Source organism: Sus scrofa, chromosome 5, assembly GCF_054392235.1.
Source record: "Sus scrofa isolate SSC_HxYL_T2T_F1_AM1 chromosome 5, Sscrofa_HxYL_maternal_Yorkshire_Landrace_v2.0, whole genome shotgun sequence".
Taxonomy (NCBI): Eukaryota; Metazoa; Chordata; class Mammalia; order Artiodactyla; family Suidae; genus Sus; species Sus scrofa.
The window spans coordinates 97,939,707-97,960,379 of record NC_139387.1 but is presented as its reverse complement, the minus strand read 5'-3'; the positions used below and the strand labels follow the sequence as shown (position 1 = coordinate 97,960,379).

General features: G+C 42.1%; 1 protein-coding gene and 1 long non-coding RNA gene across 4 annotated transcripts in view; one reads left to right on the top strand and one right to left on the bottom strand.

The window, feature by feature from the left end:
- The window catches only part of LOC102159120 (uncharacterized), a 654,277-nt gene that overhangs the window by 421,693 nt on the left and 211,911 nt on the right, over positions 1-20,673 (bottom strand). For 2 of the 3 annotated variants that reach the window (XR_014804446.1, XR_014804441.1), the window contains 2 exons: positions 8,938-9,061; positions 5,161-5,249 (listed from right to left, as the gene is read on the bottom strand). The gene's annotated coding sequence lies outside the window, so the exon portion shown is untranslated. Of the gene's footprint in view, positions 1-5,160; positions 5,250-7,085; positions 7,216-8,937; positions 9,062-20,673 lie in introns of all 3 variants that reach the window. The other variant, XR_014804455.1, reaches the window with a different exon arrangement.
- On the top strand, positions 1,698-8,797 carry LOC146403578 (uncharacterized). Its single transcript, XR_014804486.1, has 2 exons — positions 1,698-3,008; positions 6,720-8,797. It is a non-coding gene; the product is annotated as an uncharacterized LOC146403578 (long non-coding RNA).

Below are 20,673 nucleotides of genomic sequence, written 5' to 3'. Positions count from 1 at the left end.
TAAATTAAACCAAAAAAGAAAAAAAAAGTTCTGATCTACTGTAAAGCCAGAAGAGAGAGCGGGTTCCAAAGGCTACAGCAGAAATCAACGTTCTGTTTCTCTGGCTTAGTGCTAGACTGTTGTCTCTTTGGAAGTTTCCACTTCCTTCTTCAAATGATAACCTATCACTTTTCAGTTAACCCATACTCTGAGTTTTTAAAGGCCAGCCAATAAACGACACGAGCTGTTCTAAGGGCTGTGGGCTTCTGGCTGAAGGATTCAGTATATACAAGTGGAAACTTGGCTTCCTCTGCTTACACATACACTTTAAGCGATGGGCAAAAAAAAGTCAAGCCAGAACCGAGTCTCAAACCAAAGTAGGCACTTCGGGATCTATCAAATTAAACCCAAATGCCGCAGCTTCACTGAAGCAGACCTGATTTCACTACCGCGTTCTCAGAGGGAAGAGGGGTGGGGGCAGCTACTCCCAAGCTCCACCCCAAGCCAGAGCTCCACTTTGTTCTGTGAAATTCAGAACACATTTGTTCCCTTTTTTTCCCCTTCAAAATCTACTCCTGCCCTTACGTAGGGTCTGGCTGGAGCTAAAATCATAAGCACCAAAGACAGCAGGGGAAAGGCCGCTTTATTGTGAAATCCAGTCTGAGTAAAAGCAAAACGGATCAGCATCTTTTGACCTTAAGCCAGTGGCGAAGTCTGACGAATCATGGCTGAGGGAACTTGGAAAAGGTCTGATGAGCTGTCAAGCCACGGACAATTTAGTGATTTTCTTGTCACCCCCTATAGACGCAATTCTGAAGTTTCCCAAATTCCGGAAACTTCCTAAAGCAGGACCGACAAATCTGAGAAGACACAAGTCTCCTGGTGACCCTGGAACCAACCTCATGTTTCTGAGAGTCTTGAGATCAGAAGAGACCAGTTACCTAGAGGCAAGAATGGATTCTGTTGGAGCCGCCTGTATCAGACTCGCCACAAGAGAAAGATAATTTTTGGCCAACACAGAGTATGGGGGTGGGGCGAAGCAAAGGGATTTTTCACCTCCTTTTGGTTCTTATATCAAGAGCTAATCCCACACATGGCAGTGACATTAAGGCAGGAGTCTTGGCATCAGCTGCCAGTGGGATACCTGGTTTAAACAGAAAGCACTCTTTTGGACGCAAGGTACATTACAGAGTTCCTGCCTTTTAGGGACTCCCTTGCCTAAAAGCACCCATTGTCTCACTCTCTCTTGACTTACATGTGACTTCCAAACTCACATAAACCCATTCCAGCTTGCCCTCACCAACTCTTCCCATCTTCCCAGCAGGTCCGCCATGCATGCCACCCTTCAGACCAAGGGTTGGCAAACTTTTCCTGTAAAAAGCCACAGAGTAAATTGTTCAGGGTTGCAGGCCGTAAGGTCTTTTCATAACTATTCAACTCTGCTGTGGTAGAATGAAAGCATTCATAAACAGTAGTGTAAATGAATGAGCCAGGCTATATTTCAATAAAACTTTACTCCAAAAAACAAGTGGCAGCCTAGATTTAGTCCCTAGGCTATAAGTTTGCTCGCTCCTGTTTTCAACAGACCAAATTTATTCCTTTGTAGGTGCTGGTTTCTTCTGCCTGGGGTCTTTTGTCCTTTTCTCTCAGCTCAAATATATTAATTCATTAAAATTCATTATGTATTGGAAGGCTGTCAGATGCCAGATTTTGTCCTAAGATCTAGAGATGAAACAGTGAAAAAAAGACATTTTTTTTTTTTACCATGGTAGAATTTAGATCCTAGCAGAAGCTAATAAACAATCAATAAGTAGCAAATAATAGCATACATGCCAGGTGGAACTAGGTAAAGAAAAATAAGGCAGGTAAGTGAGGATATTATTTTAAATAGTGGTTGAGGAAGGCCACTTGGATGAAGTAATAAGAGAGCAGAGATGAAAATAAAGCATGAATTCAGTCTATGTGGCGTGGTGGTGGCAGGAGAAGCATTTCAGGCAGAGGGAATTGCCTGTGCCAAGTGCCCAAAGCAGAGCTTCCTGGTATATTGTGAGAAGTGACAGGAGGCCACAATGTGATTAAGGTGGGGGATGAGATCTGAGAGGTAGCTATGGGGCAAGATTTTTTGGGGCCTCATGGGCCATGGAAAGGACTTACATTTTTTTCAGAATAAGGTTGGAAATCATTGAAGGGTAGAGGACAGAAAAGTGAAGTAATCTACCTTGTGTTTTAACAGGATCACTCTGATAGCCACGTGTAGGATAGAGTTAGGGAGGAAGAATAAAAGCAGAAAGACCCAGTAAGAGGCTGTTGCAATTATCCAGTTGACAGATGTTGAACAGGGTGACAAGAGGGGAAGTGTTAAGAGGTGTCAGATTCTGAATATATTTTGAAGGCAAAGCTTAAAGGTAGAATGTGAAGCAAACAGTCAAGGATAATGCCAAGAATTCTGACCTGAGCAACTGGTAGAATGAAGTTTCCACCCATGAAGATGGAAAAGACGGTGGTAGGGGGTGGGAATAACCAAAAAAAAAAGTTTCATCATGTTCTGTGTGAGATGCTTATTGGACCTGTCGAGTGGAAATGTTAGGTAGGCTGTTGGATAAAAGCTTTGGAGTTCAGCGGAAAAATCACAGGCAGAGATAGGTAGTGGGGGGTTATGGGCAATAGCTGATATGTAGAACCCTGCAATGCGGCAGGATTACTTCGGGAGAGAGGAGAGGAGCCCAGAGTTCAGGGACTGGGTCCTGATGTTCAGAACTTGGGAAGATAAAGAAGAGCCAACACAGAAGACTTAAAAGGAGTGACCATGAGACAGGAAGTGAAGCAAGAGTGGCCTCTTGGGAGTCAAGTGAAGAAAGTCTTTTGAGAAGGAGGAAATGAACCACTGTGTGAAATACTGCTGACATATTGAGCAAGATGGGGACTAAGACGTGACCCAGATTTAGCAACATGGGAGCCATTGCGGACCTGGATAAAAACAGACCTGGATAAAAACAGTCTGAGGAGCGGTGAGGATGAAAGCCTGTAAGGTGTGTATATAACAGAGTGGGAGAGGCCCAAATAGTACCTTTCTTTCCCTGGAACCGCATAATACTTGGTACTGTGTTATAACACTTTTCACAATTTTTGGCTTATATTTCTGTGTGTGTGTGTGTGTGTGTGTGCGTGCGCATATGCACATGTATGTCTTTTTTGGGCCGCACCTGTGCTACATGGAAGTTCCCAGGCTAGGGGTTGAATCGGAACTACAGCTGCCGGCCTACCCCACAGCCACAGTAATGTGGGATCCAAGCTGCATCTGCAACCTACTCTGCAGCTTGCAGCAATGCCAGATCCTTAACCCACTAAGTGAGGCCAGGGATTGAACCCACATCTTCATGGATACTAGTCAGGTTCTTAACCTGCGGAGCCACAGTGGGAACCCTTGGCTTATATTTCTATTTTTTCAACTATTCCATGAGCAATTTGAATGCTGAGCCATATCCATCACCCTCTATACAGCACAAATAAGAACTCATTACATGCTTGCCAAATGAACGTGAAATTATAATCTAAGAAAGAAATCTTTCATGTAAATGAATATAATATTTAGACTAGAAAAAGCAACACTAATAAGCAGTATTTAAAAAGGGATGGTGATGGGCACTAGATATTATTGTATAGTATTTGTAGATATTTGAGTTTATTCTCTGAACACTATACTACTTTTGTTTTTAAATTATACATAAATTATTCTCCATAGCATAAGATGAGATCCCTCGGTACAACGAATTCAATTTCACTAAAGGGGAGCATGAAGCTCTATCAAAATAAGGACATTTACTTTCATCCTGTAGATGGTGTGTACTTAGTATAAGATTCAATTAAAGGTGTCTCTCTACCTCCTTTCAAGTGTCCAAAGTTACCAACTCACCCTTTTCGTAGGAAGCCCCCCCCAATTCCTAGTTCCCGATTCCTTTATTATTTCTTTTGGAAGATTACATTTTTAAAAATGAGAATCATTATAGTGAGTTACTTTAGGGTCTGGATGACATTGGGTTGATTAATTCTCTATTTGTTGGGATAATTATTTGAGCACTGAGTTCTTATCGCCGTGACCATTAAGGTCCAAAAGCACAAATTATTATGGGATGATTCCAGTGACTTTCCGACTGCACTGCTTAATAAAATTAACACTAGAGTCTGAAACACTGTGTCCAGAAATCAAATGGTGATTTTTTTTCCAAGGTTCCATTAAAAATAAAAAAGTAGCTTCATTTCAGAGCATAACATTTTGCAATCCTTCTACCTCCAAGTGGGAGTCAGTGCAGTTGGTTACTTCGAATTCGTAATTCAGTTACATTTTATTTATTCAATATGTGAAAAAGTTTTTTAAAAGTGTTAGGTGAGTCATTTCATAAGACCAAAGCCAAGCAAAACTAGAGCAGCCCCTGGTTGAAGCTATTTTTATTGCAATGAGAAGGGTTCTCTCTGGGTATTGGATACACAGGTGTGGTCAAACTTCAGCATGGAAAATAAGAAACCATGAATTCTAAGCAAGGACTCCTCATGCCTCGCCTATGTAATGCCACAGACACATCTGCTCTAAGAAGCCAAAAATATGTGACAGAGGAAATTAGGTCGAAGTAGTTGAAATTTTTTCCCCTTTCTATTCCACTTATCAATGGCCCAAGGCCTCAAATTCCTTCTCTTTTTTTATAAAAACCGAAAAACAAAAACTTTTTTCTTCTATCTTAGAGAAATAACCTTATAGAAAACTGTTCTTGTGAATTACTCTTTTGTGTTCAGCGAGCTTCCTATTTAGTGGGTCGTGGATTTAATAGGCTGTAATGCTATTTAAACACCGTAGATACTTAATGCAGCATGAAAAGCCCTTAAGCTATGGGAAATTACAAAATGTCTCAGTGCCATGGTCACAAAAGTGAATGATCTTCTTGACACAAACTTCAAAGGTAAAATGTAATTACATTCCCCATAGGTTGCTGAGTATCTGTTGACCAGGGACCATGGTCTCCTGTGATTTCATGCGCAGACCGCTTAGGGATTCTGTTCCAGCCGGCCAGCCAACTCTCAGCTGTGGCTGCTCTGGAAACTCAGCTCTGGAAAATATCCGGAGCTTCGGCAATGGTAAAGCCAAGAGGTTGCAACTGTGAATATCTTTCAGGCGCGCAAAATAATTACCTTATGCAGGTCAGGGAGCAGGTTCCTGGGACTCTTGGTGTCAGCTGAACAGGCTATGCAATCAGGAGTCTTCGATCTAATGAGAGTGTCTATCGATAAAGCAATCGTAGCACAAACGCCCGTTATCATCATTGATTTTGATAAACTAATACAAACCAACAGAGATTTTAACATCAGTATCTAACGATTATAATTACATGGATATTCATTTTTGAATTTGAAAAATACATAAAAAGGAATGAAATAATATGGTCTGAGCATGCATTGGGGAATGTGCAAACATGACGAAGTAGGCTTCTGTCTTTATATTTCTTCTCGTTTTTCTACTTATTAGAGAGTCAAGAGAAAGATTATGAAATTTCATGTTAAGTATATTAAAATTTTATGCTTTTTTATTAAAGAGAAGTCAATATCTTTTCCAAATCAAAAGTGACCACCAATTTTTTTTTTTTTTTTTGGCCATGCCTGTGACGTGCAGAAGTTCCCCAGATCAGGAAACTGTGGATCGAACCCACACCACAGCTGTGACCCACAGCAATGACAATGCCAAATCCTTAATTGCTAGGCCACCAGGGAACTCTAATAATGCCCACCAACTGATAAAGAGGGCTGCACGTCTGCTCAGGGACTTCTTGTTTATTAGAGCTAGGCAGAGTTTGCATCAAATTCGACAACTTTTTTTTTTTACTTATTTACTTATTTATATTTTCATTTTTTGCTTTGTTGAGCCGCATCTGCAGCATATGAAAGTTCCCAGGAAGTTGAATCCACTGCAGCTGCCGGCCTGCACCACAGCCATAGCAATGCAGGATCCGAGCCAAGTCTGTAACCTACACCATAGCTCATTAGCAATGCCGGATCCCTAACCCACTGAGTGAGGCCAGGGATTGAACCCAGATCCTCATGGATATTAGTCAGGCTCATAACCCACTGAGCCACAATGGGAACTCCAACAAGTGGTTTTTAAACATGCCATTGACTGTATCCACTCTTGGAAAGTGGGCACCTAGATAACATGCTTTCTCAGATTCAATTAGCTTTCTGTAAACCAGGGTGCTATGCCCTGCCCTCCTCTAGGTTTAAACGGCTCTGAATAGCCGTCCTTCCATTCTCTCTCTCTCTCACCCCCATGCTCTGCTCAAATAGAGAACTTCTTCATTTCTTTTCCTTTCTTTACTTTTTTTTTTTTTTTTTAATTCCTCTTCCTCTCTCTCTCGAGCAGTTTTCAATCTGGCCCTGCACATTTGTGAAAAGCAGTTGAACATTGTAATTAATATAAAGGTTTGGAGCTAAAGTCCTGGGTTTTTAATGTCAGGTCTGACACTAACTAACTGTGCCCCCTTGGGAAAATTATTATATACTTACTTAACTCTAAGCTTAAGACTCTTCATCTATAAAATGGAGGTATTGGCAACTACTTCCAGGGTTACTGTAGTGTCTCTTCAAGAGAATATAATTAAAAAGTGGAACAGAGCACAACATGCATGAATCATAGCTATTATGATTTAAAAAATGACAAATTGACTTGTGAAAAAAAGACCTTTTTTTTTTCCCCACAGAAATACTATTTATACGGCTCTAATGGATCCACTAACACGCTGCAGAATGAGCTCCAGACGACATTAGAATGGGAATGAAACGCAGACCTCTGTCACCCAACTCCAGGCAAGCTTCACATGGAACAGACACACACAAGAGACTGAGATAGAAACAACTAGAAAGCTGCTAATTGGCACTTAACACTTGTATATTTCTGCTCTTTCCTTGGTCCGGGAAAGTATCCTGGCAAGTCTATCTGGCCCAACAAGCTGAGAGTGGGTGGTATGGATCAATTAAGGTTATAAAACCACAGAAAGAAGAGTCCCTCATCAGAGAGTGGTGCTTCACAATAGATGAAAAAGCAAAGAAAGATGTAATCAGCTTACAGGGGCCTGGGTTTCTCTTCCTGGCTCTTAGAAGAAGGAATCCAGCTTTCTTCTGGCTATTTCCTGAGGAGAGCGCGCCTCCCTCCCTCAAGTATTCAGGCTAATTACCACTGGTGAGGTAGTTTCCAGGCTGAATGAGAAATCAAAAGGGAAGGGGAGGGGAAGTGGTGTGGATTTCAGAGAAAAAATAACTTAAGAAAAAGTATGTTCTCAGAGGGGGGAAAATGAGAGAATCAGGTCACTGAGCTGGAGCCAGGAAAAATCCACAGGAGTGGAAATTGGAGCGATGAAAGCATTTCATATTAACACATCCAAAGCCTGAATGGGCCCGGCCCAGAGGATGTCTTCCCCCTCCTGGAAAGCGGCTGGGGGGCTGAAAGACCTCTAGGCTTTTCTCTGTCAAATTCATTCACTAATCAGCGCTATTCAGCCAATCGCCCATGTGGTCTTCTGCGCGGTGCCCTGCAAAGCGCCAGGACCACATAGCAACGATTATAATCAAAACCACTGGAGACTCTTATGTCAGCTTCTGAAATACGACGCTTCAAAGGCAGACATGCCTCCAATGAAAACCAGCACTTTCTTTCTCTTGCTTTCTTTCTGCCAAGTCTACAGTTTTAGATTCAAGCACTTGATAATTATATATCAATAGAGACAGAATGCATTTTGCCTAAAGCAAAGACATAAATGGTTTTAAGGGCAGGCACAGTGTCACATGTCAGTAGACATTAGCTGAGGTTAAACTCTGCTGATGTGACTAGAATATTGACATCTCTGTTAGAGTCAATATCTCGAAATTGACGGTGTGGCTTGGCATACCTATTTCCTTAATGATTTTCCAGTGTAATACAAACATATCTAACAGCACTCCACACATCTCAGGGGCTTACACTCCTGCCTCTCCTGTGTTCATCAGACTGCCAAAGCTTTTTGTTATCCAAACTTCAGCTGAAAGTGGGATATGAGGCACAAAGTACAATCCTGAAAATATTGGCCAAAAAAATATGTTTCCCTCTCTCTCCCTACCTAGCTATGTACCTACCTCTCTATCTTCTATCTTGTTTGTATGGCTAATTATGCTGCACCTCAGGTAATACTGGGCCTGAATTTGGGGATAAGGCTCTAATGATCCACGAACACACCCACACCGTCAACGTAGCATGAACTGCAGACCTTCGTCACCCAACTCCAGGCAAGTTTCCTTGAGTACAGACACCCAGAAAAGACTGAGAGACAAAAACACAGAAAAACATGACTTTGCTCAGCAAGAAAACCCAAGAGAAATGTGCTTCTGTCCTCTGGTTTACGCATTGATCTCTGATTTCCTGGTTCTCTACCTGCCCTGCTGCAGCTAGCCTCACCTCACGTGGCAAGTTGTTGATGACTAAGGCGGAGGTTTTGTTTTATTTTATCTGGATAATTCCAGATGTTAATGACTTCCAAAACGCTTATCCCTCTGTTTCTGCTCGGTTTGACTTTCTAACTCCATGCATCCACTTATGATGCTACCTAGACCATGATTCTGAACTCTAGTTCTATAGGAGAGTCTGACAGAGAGTTTTAAAAATATACTCATCCCCAAGCAGTTGAAATAGATTACCTGGAATAGGCTAACCAGTATCCTTTAATTAAAAAAAATGGCAAAACTCTTGTCTAAACTACGTTCGGTTATCTATTGCTGTATAATAAACAACATCCCTAAGGGCTTAAAACGAGTTGCTCTTTTTGATGGTTCTGTGGGCCAGAAGTTTTGGCAGGGAGCAGCTGGCTGGCCTCTCAGCTCCACATAATGTCACCTAGAGTCATTCACGAGCCTTCAGGGGGCCTGAAGGTTCAATAAGACGTCACTCACGTGCTAGGCACCTCGGTGAACTTCCACACAGCCCCTCTCTCGCCACAGGAAGCCCGGCTCTCTTGGGCTTCCTTACAGCATGGTGGCCTCAGCGTGGTCAGACTTCTTAGAGGGCATCTGGTCTCTAAAAGAGAGGAAGCAGAAACTGCGAGTCCCTTTCAAGGCGTAGCTGCAGAAGTCCCACCTCACGCCTCCCGAATTTTAATTTTATTTGCCAAAACACGTTGCAAGGCGAGCCCCGGTTCAAGGGGAGGGGCCGTCGGTTCCAGTTCTGGATGTGAGACGCAGCCTGCGCAGACAGGAGCTGCCTAACTGCTGGTGGCCGGATTTTGAGATGGTAGATCGCACATTACCAGTTCCCACTTCTGGTCCTGGTAGACATTTCTAGCCCCTCACAGCAGTCTCGTCCGCAGGTCCGGGACGTGGTCTCAGAACTGTTGTTGACACTGCACCTCAGAGGTAGGAGGTCAATGGATTGGAGTTACCATGCGGGTTGAAATGTACTGACAAACCCGCTCTATTGCAAAGCGATCAAGCTCTAAACTCCCTCTCCCTGCTGTGGCTTAGGAAGCAGAGGGATTGGCATCCCCAGAGAAGATTAGGAAGATGCCAACGGCCTGGGGAGAAGGTCAGTCTCGTGAGTTCTCATAATAATCCTGTGAAGTAGGAATTTCAAGCTTTGTGATGCTCCTCGAGCTTATAAATGGGGAAACAGAGTTGACTGAATATAAGGCCCCATTTTAGGGGCTGCAGAGGACAAAAAGCTCACTCAGACGCTCCTGCAGACCTTAGTATCATTTTCTGGAAAGGAAAGGCATTTAGACAACTCATCCTAATACCCAAAAGATCCTGGAAGACAAAGGCAGGGAAGAATAATTCTTAAGTTGGGTGGGGGGGTCTGGCTAGACTTCATGGGGAACAAGGATGGTAATAGGATAGGTTTTTAGAGAATGACTTGAACATCAGAGAATTAAGAGAGATATTGGGAAAATTAAGCAAGTCATAACATATTTTTTATAAAAATGTCCTTTTTAAGATCATACTTCAAAGAAAAAGATGCCGTTTCATGACATCATATATTTTGGTTGCAAAAATTATACCAAAACAAACCCAAGTTGATTTGTTTCTTGCAAAAATTATACCAAAACAAACCCAAGTTGATTTGTTCCTTGTTAAGTCTAAGAATTACCATATAAACATGCATAATTTTTAAATGTATATTTTAATAAAATTAGTTTCATAATTCTAGTGTTCTTTTTCGAAATAGACATCCCAGTCGAACCTATTTTTTTTCAGTACTCACTATGAAATTTAAGATCCTACTTTTGGTGGAGTCATGCTAAGTGGCAGTTTTTCTGATACCAGTTATTTAGGCGTTATTAAAGTAATGCATTAAAAAGTGTCTACCACATCACAAGTGCTTCATAAATTTTAACCATTTATTATGTTTTTCAGTAAGCTTTTTCTTTTTTTAATTTAATTTTATTGGAGTACAGTTGATTCACAATGTTGTATTAGTTTCAGGTGTACGGCCAAGTAAACCTTTTCTCACAGGTTTAGATTTCTAGAAAAATTATGAAGATAACACCGAGTTTGTATACACCCCAGTTCAGTTTCTCCTATTAGCATCTTACATTTGTACGGTATATTTTATGGTACATTTGTTGCAATTAATGAACCCGTGTTGAGACACTATTATTATTTAAGGTCATTACCTCACTCAGCTTTTCTTAGTTTTTACTTAATGACCTTTTCCTGTTCCTGGATCCCATCCAGGATATCACATTAAATTCACTCTTCATGTCTCATTAGGCTACTCTTGGCTGTGACAGTTTCCCAGAGTTTCCTTAATTTTGATGACCTTGACAGTTTGGGAAAGTACTGGGCAGATATTTTGCAGGATGTCCCTCAAGTGGGATGTGTCTGATGTTTTTCTCCTGATTATACTGGGATTACGTGTTCTGGGGAGGAAGAATGCGGAGGTTAAGTGCCATTTTCATCACATCATATCAAGAGTATCTGCCATCAACATGGTTTATTACTGTTGATTTTAACCTTGGTTATGTAGCTAGGATAAATTTTGCCAATTTTTTCCACTATAAAATTACCCTTTCCCCCCCTTTCCAAACTGTACTCATTTAAAAGGTATCAACATGCATTGTCCACACTTAAGGAGTGTGGTTCCACTCCCCCCCACACACACACCTTTTTTCGTTTTAGGGCCACGCCTGCAGTGTATGAAAGTTCCCAGGTTTGGGGTCGAATCGGAGCTGCAGCTGCCGGCCTACACAACAGCCACAGCAACATGGCATCCTAGTTGCATCTGCAACCTACACCACAGCTCATGGCAATGCCCAATCCTTAACCCACTGAGCAAGGCCAGGGATGGAAGCCAGGTCCTCATGGATACTAGCTGAGTTCTTAACCCACTGAGCCACAACAGGAACTCCTCCACTCCCCTGAGGGTGGGCTATCTATACACACGGGAGATTTGTCTATTTCTTTTCTTTCCTCCCCACTGGCTATTTATTTGTCTACTCCATCCTTTATACCAATATGGACTCATGGAAATTTATTTTATATTTTGGGTTATAATTCAGTATCACCTAATTTTATCACTCATATTATTCCAACTTTGGTCACTGGCAGCTATTTCAATTGACTCTTGTGTCCCTTCGACACACTCCCATTGATGTAATGTTGTTTTTGGACGTGGGAGGTTTTTTGTTTGTTTTCTGTCTTGCTTTGCTTTTTTTGGGGGGGGGGGGCTTGACTGTCTAGTGCTACAAGATGCTCCAAGCTCTGCTTGTATACTTCCTGTCTCAGTCCTAGAATCAGCCATTTCTCCAAGGAACCCTGGTTCCTTTGGTCACAGAAGAGTACTGGAAACCGAGATTTGTGTGAACAACAGAATGGTGGTGTTTCTGGGCCCTCTCAGCCGACAGAGTAAGAAGATTTTTCATGTTCACACTAGTTCATGTACGGACACACATCTATAAATATTTCTGTATGTAACGATCTATATGAAGCTAAACATGAATTCACTCTGGTATCTTCAACTCCAGCCTGTTGCTGCGTGGACCATTCTTGCCTCCTCCCCTTGCTTTTCTGTAACCTTCCACTTCAACAGTGAGAAATCTGGCCCCCAACACCTGCCCTTCATGGATGTAATTGCTCCATTCCTGTGCACATATATAGTGTTAGCAGAGTCTCTAACCAATATCTAACTGTATCATCTAGAATACAGTTTCTTTTGGCTTTAATCTTATAGGCGCCACTCATTTCCAGAGTTACTTAGGTTAGAATCTTCCCCGCAACCCCAACCTTCAAGTGAGCTTGCTTCATACATTAGTCATAAGCTCGGTTGTTTTCTCATATTCTGCATTCCACACATCCTCCAGAATGATTTTTTTAAAACATGTACACATTAAGGTTTACTCTTTGTACTGTAAATTTCCATGGGTTTTGACAAAGGCATTGTGTCACGTCTCTACTAGGCCGTTATTACTTTTCTTGGTTTAACGAAGATTTACATGATGTTACTATGTGACAGACACTAACTCATTTACTCCTTTTCGCAACCTTAATAGATACCATTAGCATGCCATCTCTGGTATAGGTAACAAAATTAAGACAGAGAGAGGTTAAGTAATTTCTTTACAATCACACAGCTAATATGGGTCGATATGCATTGAGAACAAAGGGCATCTATGCTCCCAACCACTATACTATCCTGCCTCCCCGGTGTTATAATTACTTATTCTACTTTGGTTTTTATGGCTTTCTTCTCTTTATCTTCATCCACAAACAATTTTCATTTTACCATACACTGAATTTAACTCTTACCTGCTGCCTTTCATTATCACTCCTCCCAATTTTTCAAAATTTTAATGTTTAGGAGTTCCCGTCTTGGCGCAGTGGTTAACAAATCCGACTAGGAACCATGAGGTTGCGGGTTTGATCCCTGGCCTTGCTCAGTGGGTTAAGGATCCAGCGTTGCCGTGAGCTGTGGGGTAGGTTGCAGACGCGGCTTGGATCCCGCGTTGCTGCGGCTCTGGTGTAGGCTGGCAGCTACAGCTCCGATTAGACCCCTAGCCTGGGAACCCCCATATGCCACAGGAGTGGCCCTAGAAAAGGCAAAAAGACAAAAAATAAATAAAAATAAAATAAAAAAATTTTAACGTTTATTCCTCATTCAAAATCTAATCATCACTCTAACAAATCTTTTTTTTTTTTTTTTTTTTTTTTTTTAATTCTTTTTTCTCGGCTGTGCCAGGGGACTTTGGAATTTCCTGACGCAGGGATCGAACCTGCACCACAGCAGTGACCCAAGTCATTGCAGTGACAATGCTGGATCCTTAACCCACGTGTCTCAAGAGAACTCCTAACAAAAGCTTTTTTGTTTTGTTTTGTTTTGTTTTTTTGTCTTTTTACCCCTTCTATGGCTGCTCCTGTGGCATATGGAAGTTCCCAGGCTAGGGATCGAATCAGAGCTGTAGCCGCTGGCCTACACCACAGCCACAGCAACGTCAGATCTGAGCCGCATCTACAACCTACACCACACCAGACCCTTAACCCACTGAGCAAGGCCAGGGATCAAACCCGCAACTTCATGGTTCCTAGTCAGATTCGTTAATCACTAGCCACAATGGGAACTCCTAACAAAAATTTTTAAAGTAAGCACATTAAAATAGAATTTATTCTATAATAGAGATGACAGAACAATATCAGGTAAAGAAAAAACGATATTATAATTTTTATTTATTTATATATATATATATATATATATATATTTTTTTTTTTTACTAGTCTGACAGTCTTGTCTTTACTTTTCCTTAAAGCAAAAAACAGAATGCAAGTAATCAGAAAGCACTAGCAGGCATCAGTTAATCCAAGATACTAGCTTCATAGTTCCAAAAGCACTTGCAAAGAAAACCATTGTGGGGCACAGGAGGGTGGAAACATATGTTAGTAACTGGAATCCCGTGAGTTTGTGTGTCTACCAAGTGTCAGAGGCTCTTTTTTGTACCTGTCCTTTATTTGGTCACTTTTTGTCCCTGAAATACTAGTTTTTCTTTGACTTGTTTCCTTAAAGTATAGAAAGTATGGAATATAAACATGCTCTTGCACTGCATACTTCAAAGTGTACCATTCACGCATCATGGAGCTATCTACCTACTGATAAGTCCCATCAGATCTTGGATCATTCAGTAATATACAAAATACCAAGGCACAGAAAGAACTGAAACCCACTTTTTTTCATTACACATAAGATTCAAATATTCAGTCTAAAGAAAAACACTTCATCATTTTGGCTCTCCTCTATATTTGCATGTTGATAAACTTATTAAAATATTCCTGTATACTTAGGTTTGGTCTTTTTATTTCAAGTCAGGTTTAAAACCTCAAAACCAGCCATCCAGACAAAACAGGTATTCAGCAAGATTATTTCTTCCCTACCCTCCTAACCCCAGTAACTATGAAGCCAATTTTACGGACTGACTCCAAACACTGGACTGTGACGACAAATGCCAGGTCCAGTGTCTTCACAATCCTTTTTGGTGTGGCATACTTGGTAGAATCCAGGTGTGGAAGCAAACACAGATCCTCCAAACCAAACTGCATATTACTGCATGTGGTGTGTCATGACCTGCACATCAACAGGTTTTGGCTTCCATCTACCACCACTCAATTCCCCACTTCATTCCAGCCCGGCGTCTGCAGTTCTTCTCCAATTTCTTTGCGAGCATCGTCCGAAATCCCTGAACGTGGTTGACCCTCCAGAGAGGACAATGTTCTCATAGAGCAGACGTCTGACATCAGCAGGTCAATTCTGAATCACTTCATCTACACCTTCTGAGACAGGCTGAGTAAAGACTGGAGTAGCGAAGCAGATGAAAAAAAATTTCAGGTCCCAAGAATCTCTCACATCCAACATCAATGGGAAAGTCTTTCTTTGAGACAGCATTGATTCCAGTACACTGTTTAATCCACTTCGATCCGTCTGTATCATACTTGTTAAATTCTTTTACTAAATCTGGGCAGACATAACTAGAGCGCTCCTTTCCTGCCTTAGCAGTTTCCAAGGATGGCTCTGGAAGAATTCCTCCTTTTCGGTCTCTCAGCAACTGCTGAATAAAATATCTTGGCCTGCGATTGGAATGTGCTTCATACAGCTGCCAGTCCCACATCCTTCAGCCACTGGGATGACATGAGAGACGCCGTCTCCACTGCCTAGTCCCGTACCAGTCAACATCTGCTCTCCTACTTGTCTGGAGGTCCAGGATGCAGCTAAGGCAGGAACAGCCTGTACAGCAATGGATAAGCCTGGAACACTGAAGGACTCAAACACTATTTCAGCAGTACATTCCCTGTTTTCTGGAGTATTCACTGGAGGTTCAGTCAAAAGAAAATAATGGTCTTCAGGTTCTGCCCTTAAATATTTAAAGATCACTCGCTCCATAAACTTTTCCATCAAGTCCCCATCTTCAACTACACCGTGGGGGATTGGCCACTGTGTTGCATGTGCAGGTTTTTCTATTGCTTCCTCACCCGTGAAGAAGGGTAGGTCATCAACACCTTTCATCACCCTCCTTTGAGCGGGATCACCCACTTTTCTGCCTCCTAAATAGCAATGCAGGAAGGGATGATAAACTGTGGTTCTGTGTTTCCAGCATAACCTAGTTTGGTATACCCCGTGCCACAGGCCAGCAGCCTTCCTGCCATCTTCCTCCTCACCTGCTGCTGCTGCTGCCACCGCCGCCATCTGCTCTGTGCTGGTTGGGGCCAGGGATGGGCGGCGGGAGGTCGAAGCTCTCTGACCATCCACAGCCAGGCCGCTCCCTCCATCGGGGGGGGGGGGGATGGGGGGGGGGACTGGGAAGATGAAGCAGTAGTGAGAGAGCAGCAGGCTCAAGGACTACCATCCACCACCCAGGCAGGCAGGCCTCCTTAGACGGAAGTATAGCTGTCATACAGCATTATATTACTTTCAGGTATTCAACATAATGATTCGATATTTATGAAAACTGCAAAATGATCATCACAATAAGCCTAGTTAACATTCGATCAATTATTATTGGCTTCAGAAATCTGAGGCCTGCAGACAGGTATGAGCTGCAGGATGAAATTATTGTACCAAAAATGACAGTTACCCTGATGCCACTAACATGCTGTCCAGGTGAAACAAAGCAGCTGACTGACCCTTGTCTGCTTGGGAACCAAAGGCACTTAGGAATCAAACCTGAGATTTCAAAGGAAAGGCAATCTGAAAAGTTAAGACAACCTTTTCGTCACTCGTAAATGGTTTCTATTTCCCTGTCATTCTCCAGAAAATACAAAAGCAGACTTTCTATTACATTAGAAATTCTAGGAGCTGCTATGGAAGTGGATAAGATTTGGGAAAAATAGATCCAAATCACCTCTATGTCTTTTCTTTAGTAAAAGAAGTATCTTGATGATATTTATAAAAAGCTTTTAAGAAGACACAAGATCTAGACAAAGACTCATTCACTCTTCTCTTTTCAATGGATTTTGAGTAAAATTGCAAGTGGAAAGAGTAGGCAAATTTCTTCAAGCAAATATCCTATGGGTGTTAAGAAACAAGGTCATTTAATTCACAAATTACTTCCTATACATCTTTGGCGTGACAATCAAAATCTCTGATTTTGAGCTCAGAGAGAGCTGACAACTCAAGTTTGATACTCACTTGGCTTTCAAAATCTCAAAAGGCAAGGTTTCTTGAAATTCCAAGACATTTTACTTTTCATGTGCTAGGAGCAAGGCCAAAATTTAGGCCAATGACAGTGGAAATTATGCTACTAATCCCTGGGTGTCTTCCTGAAGTTCTCCGATGAATAATAAGGGGACGGTAATTAGTGGCAATTGAGTGCCTACAAGGTACTAGATACTGACACGTTTCATTTAAACCTCCCAACAATCCCACGTGGACACTGTAGACCAAGGGAGGAATTTGTTGCTGTTGTTTTTAATGCAGAGGAAGCTATTCGACGTGAGAACCCTGCGACTGTGGGAGATGCTTAGTCTCTTTTTGTGCCTAAGCAAGGGGGGGGGGGGAGTTGGGACCAGAGCTCAGGTTTTGAGCCTCTCAGCTCCATATTTGTTTGTTCCCCAGTGTCCAGCATTGGCTTCCGAGACCCTGAGCTGGGAGGTGGGCTGGAGGAGGTGGATGCAAGGAGTGAGAAGGTAGCTTCACAGAGGAATGGTAGGGCAGAGAGGAGGGCGGGTCCAAGGCGACCACGGGCGAAGCAGGGGCCTGGCCCGCTGGGGAAGCCTTGAACAGAAGCGGCTGCCTGGATGGGTTGGCTTAAGGTCCCGGGTTGGACTCCAGTCTCTCCTCACCTATGAGTTCCTGTTCATGGGCAGGTTCCAGCAGCTTTCCTTGGTGATGTAATGCTACCCAGAAGCCGAGGTGTTGCCGGCCTCCTTCAGCAGGGCAGTATTTCCTGTCATTAGACTATTTTCCTCAGGGCCTAGCTCTGGAGAGCTCTTGGCTTCTCAGTCAAAAGGAACTGGGATCGGCAGGCAGTAATTCTTTAGTTTATTGCCCCTGTTCTACATTCCTGACCTGTGAGTATTTGTAGACACAGAGACCAGCTTTCCAAAGCCCAGCCTAAGCTGCTTTAATTTTGTCATTGTCCTATAATTTCATGGAAATGGCTGCTATGAAGCCAACAAATGACTAATAAAGTCCCTCTGCCCACTCATTTTTAATGTCATTCTGGAACTCCAGAACAGGGACCATCTGGTCATGGTGCTTACTTTAATATAAAAGAGTGGCTGAGTTGAAAATCCTATTTCTGAGAGAAGGCTGGAACGAGTCTTCTGTTTGTGAACCCCAAGCAGAGCAAAACAAGTCTAGCATTTCATCTGGCGCAGTCATCAGATAGGCTGAGGGCTGTGTAGGCAGCTCTGCTTGTGGAGAGGTTAAATTCTGACACACACACACACACACACACACACACACACACACACACACGTGATATACAGATATCAATCAATACCACTAACTGTCACATTTATTGAGCACAGCCCATGTGTCTGGCAAAAGGCAAAGCACTGCGGATTATTTTGTAATAGGCGAGCATTAGTGTACTCATTTTATAGGTGAAATAAACAGAGACAGAAGTTAAGTAAAGCTGCCCCAAGTCGCACAGCCAGTAAATAACAGCGCCAGACCTGGAACCCAGGCCTGTCCTGTCCACATATGCGCCCCGAGCAACTGACTTACTTGACTCATTGCAGTAAGGGCTTTTGGAAGAAAATTCATCCTAAGCAATGACTCATCTTTTACGGAGGTAAACTGTAGAACAAGGAAGCTATATAGAGATTTTTTTTTTTTTGGCCTTTTTTATTTTGGAATTAAGATTGTGCAGAGAGGTTGCAGAGATAGCCACAGAGAATTTCTGTCTACACTTCATTCAGCTTCTTTTAATCCTAACATCTTATGTAGCTGTGCTACATTGGTCAGAACTAAGGCATTATCCTTGGTATAATATTAATAAGTAAACTAAACTACAGACTTTGGTCAGACTGTGGTGCAATTTTTTTTTTCCTTTTTTGCTTTTTAGGGACGCACATGCAGCATATGGAAGTTCCCAGGCTAGGAGTCGAATCAGAGCTATAGCTGCTGGCCTACACCACAGCCACAGCAACTTGGGATCCGAGCTGCATCTGCGACCTACACCACAGCTCATGGCAATGCCGGATCCTTAACCCACTGGGCAAGGGCAGGGATCAAATCTGCATCCTCATGGATACTAGTCAGATTCATGAACCGCTGAGCCATAAAGGGAACTCTACATGCAATTTTTATTTGCAAGTTTTTCTTGCAACTTTTTATTTAATCATGCTTTTTAGTATCTTTATTTTTGCTGTTTTTACAAAACTTGATTTTTTAAAAAAAGTTATTAAAACTTTGGTTTTTTAGGAGTTCCCTTGTGGTCAAGGATCGTGTCGTCACTGTGGCAAAGGTTTGATCCCCAACCCGGGAACTTCCACATGCCACAGGTGTGGCCGGAAAAAAAAAAAAAAGGTTGTTTTTTTTTAGAGCAGTTTTAGGTTCATAGCAAAACTGAGAGGAAGAGACAGAGATTTCCCTGCCCACTCTGTCCCCACACTAGCACAGCCTCCCCATTATCAACACAATGCTACATTTGTTACAACTGATGAACCTACTTTCACGGGTCATTATTACCCAAAGTCCCCACTTTACATTAGGATTCACTCTTGGTGTTATATATTCTTCTATGGGTTTGGACAAATGTGTAATAACATGTAACATGTATCCACCACTAAACTATCATGAGTAGTTTCAATGCCTTAAAATGCATGTGTTTCAGCCATGCATGACCCCACTCTCCCTGCCAACCCCCAGCAACCACTGATCCTTTTCGGTGTATCCATAATTTTGCCTTTTCCAGAATGTCATATAGTTGGAATCACACAGTGTGTGGCCTTTTCAAATATTTTCAAGAAAACTAAATATGTATTTAAAGTTCCTCCATGTATTTCCATGGCATGAAGGCTCCTTTCTTTGGAGTGGTGAATAACAGTCCATTGTCTGCCTGTACCACAGGTTATCTATCTATTCTCCTTCTGAGGGAAACCTGGGTTGCTTCCAAGTTTGGGCAATTATGAATAAATCTTTTATAAACATCATGTGCAGGTTTTGTTTGGACATAAGTTTTCAACACCTTTGGGTAAACACCAAGGAGCACAATGGCTGAATCATATGGTAATTATTTAGTTTGGTAAAAAAAAAAAAAAAAACCCATCAAACTGTCCTCCAAAGTGGCCGCACCATTTTGCATTCTGACCAGCAATGGATGAGAGTTTCTTTTGTCAGCGTTTGGTGGTGTCATCGTTCTGGGTTTTGGCCCTTCTGTTCAGCTGTGCAGCGGTGGCTTTATGTTTTTCTACACTATAGGGAGTTGAGTGAAGCTTTCAACTGTAAGCTGTATACCTACACCCAGCCCTGTCCTTGCCTGACATGAAGGGCTCCAGACATCATTGGGCTTGAGCTGAGTATGCACTTTCTGGTTGCTCATATTCAGTTAAGACCCAGACACTCTTCCTTCTATTGCTCTTCTGCATCTGTAACCTCACCTGCTTTCTGTAGGTGAATCTCGACTGTGTGACTTAGTCATTCTGACTCTGCTTTCAGAAGTTTCTTACCAAGATTTGGCAAACTGACTCAAAGTTTGCAGGCTCCTGACCTCGATTTCCACCCGCCGCATCCTTCAGGACAGAGCTTATGATTGGAATTCAATTTCGACTGTCTCTCTAGCTTGACATTTTGTGTTTTATTGTTGGACAATACCCTGACTCTGCTTATCTCAGTAATCACAGTTCATTAGTAAGGACCCAAATCCCCTGCACTGACAATTAATTTGTCCCATTTTTATGGAGAAAATGTGAACCTATAGTGAATGGTCCGAATCACACAGCACATGACTGGAAAATTAAAAGACACGAGGATGGAGAGAAAACTTGCTAAGTATTATTTAGTTGTTAGGACAAGTGGAGCTTAAAATAAAAATTAAATAGAGCTCGAACATCACAGAAATGTATATTTTTGAAAAGAACTTAAACGTCTTCTCACTGCCAAATGGCGGAAATATTTTAATCCAGTTTTGGAAAGGAATGCTGTTACAATTCATAGTATTTAAACTTGGGCTGTGACCAGGCAAAACAAGTATTAAAATCAGACTTAAC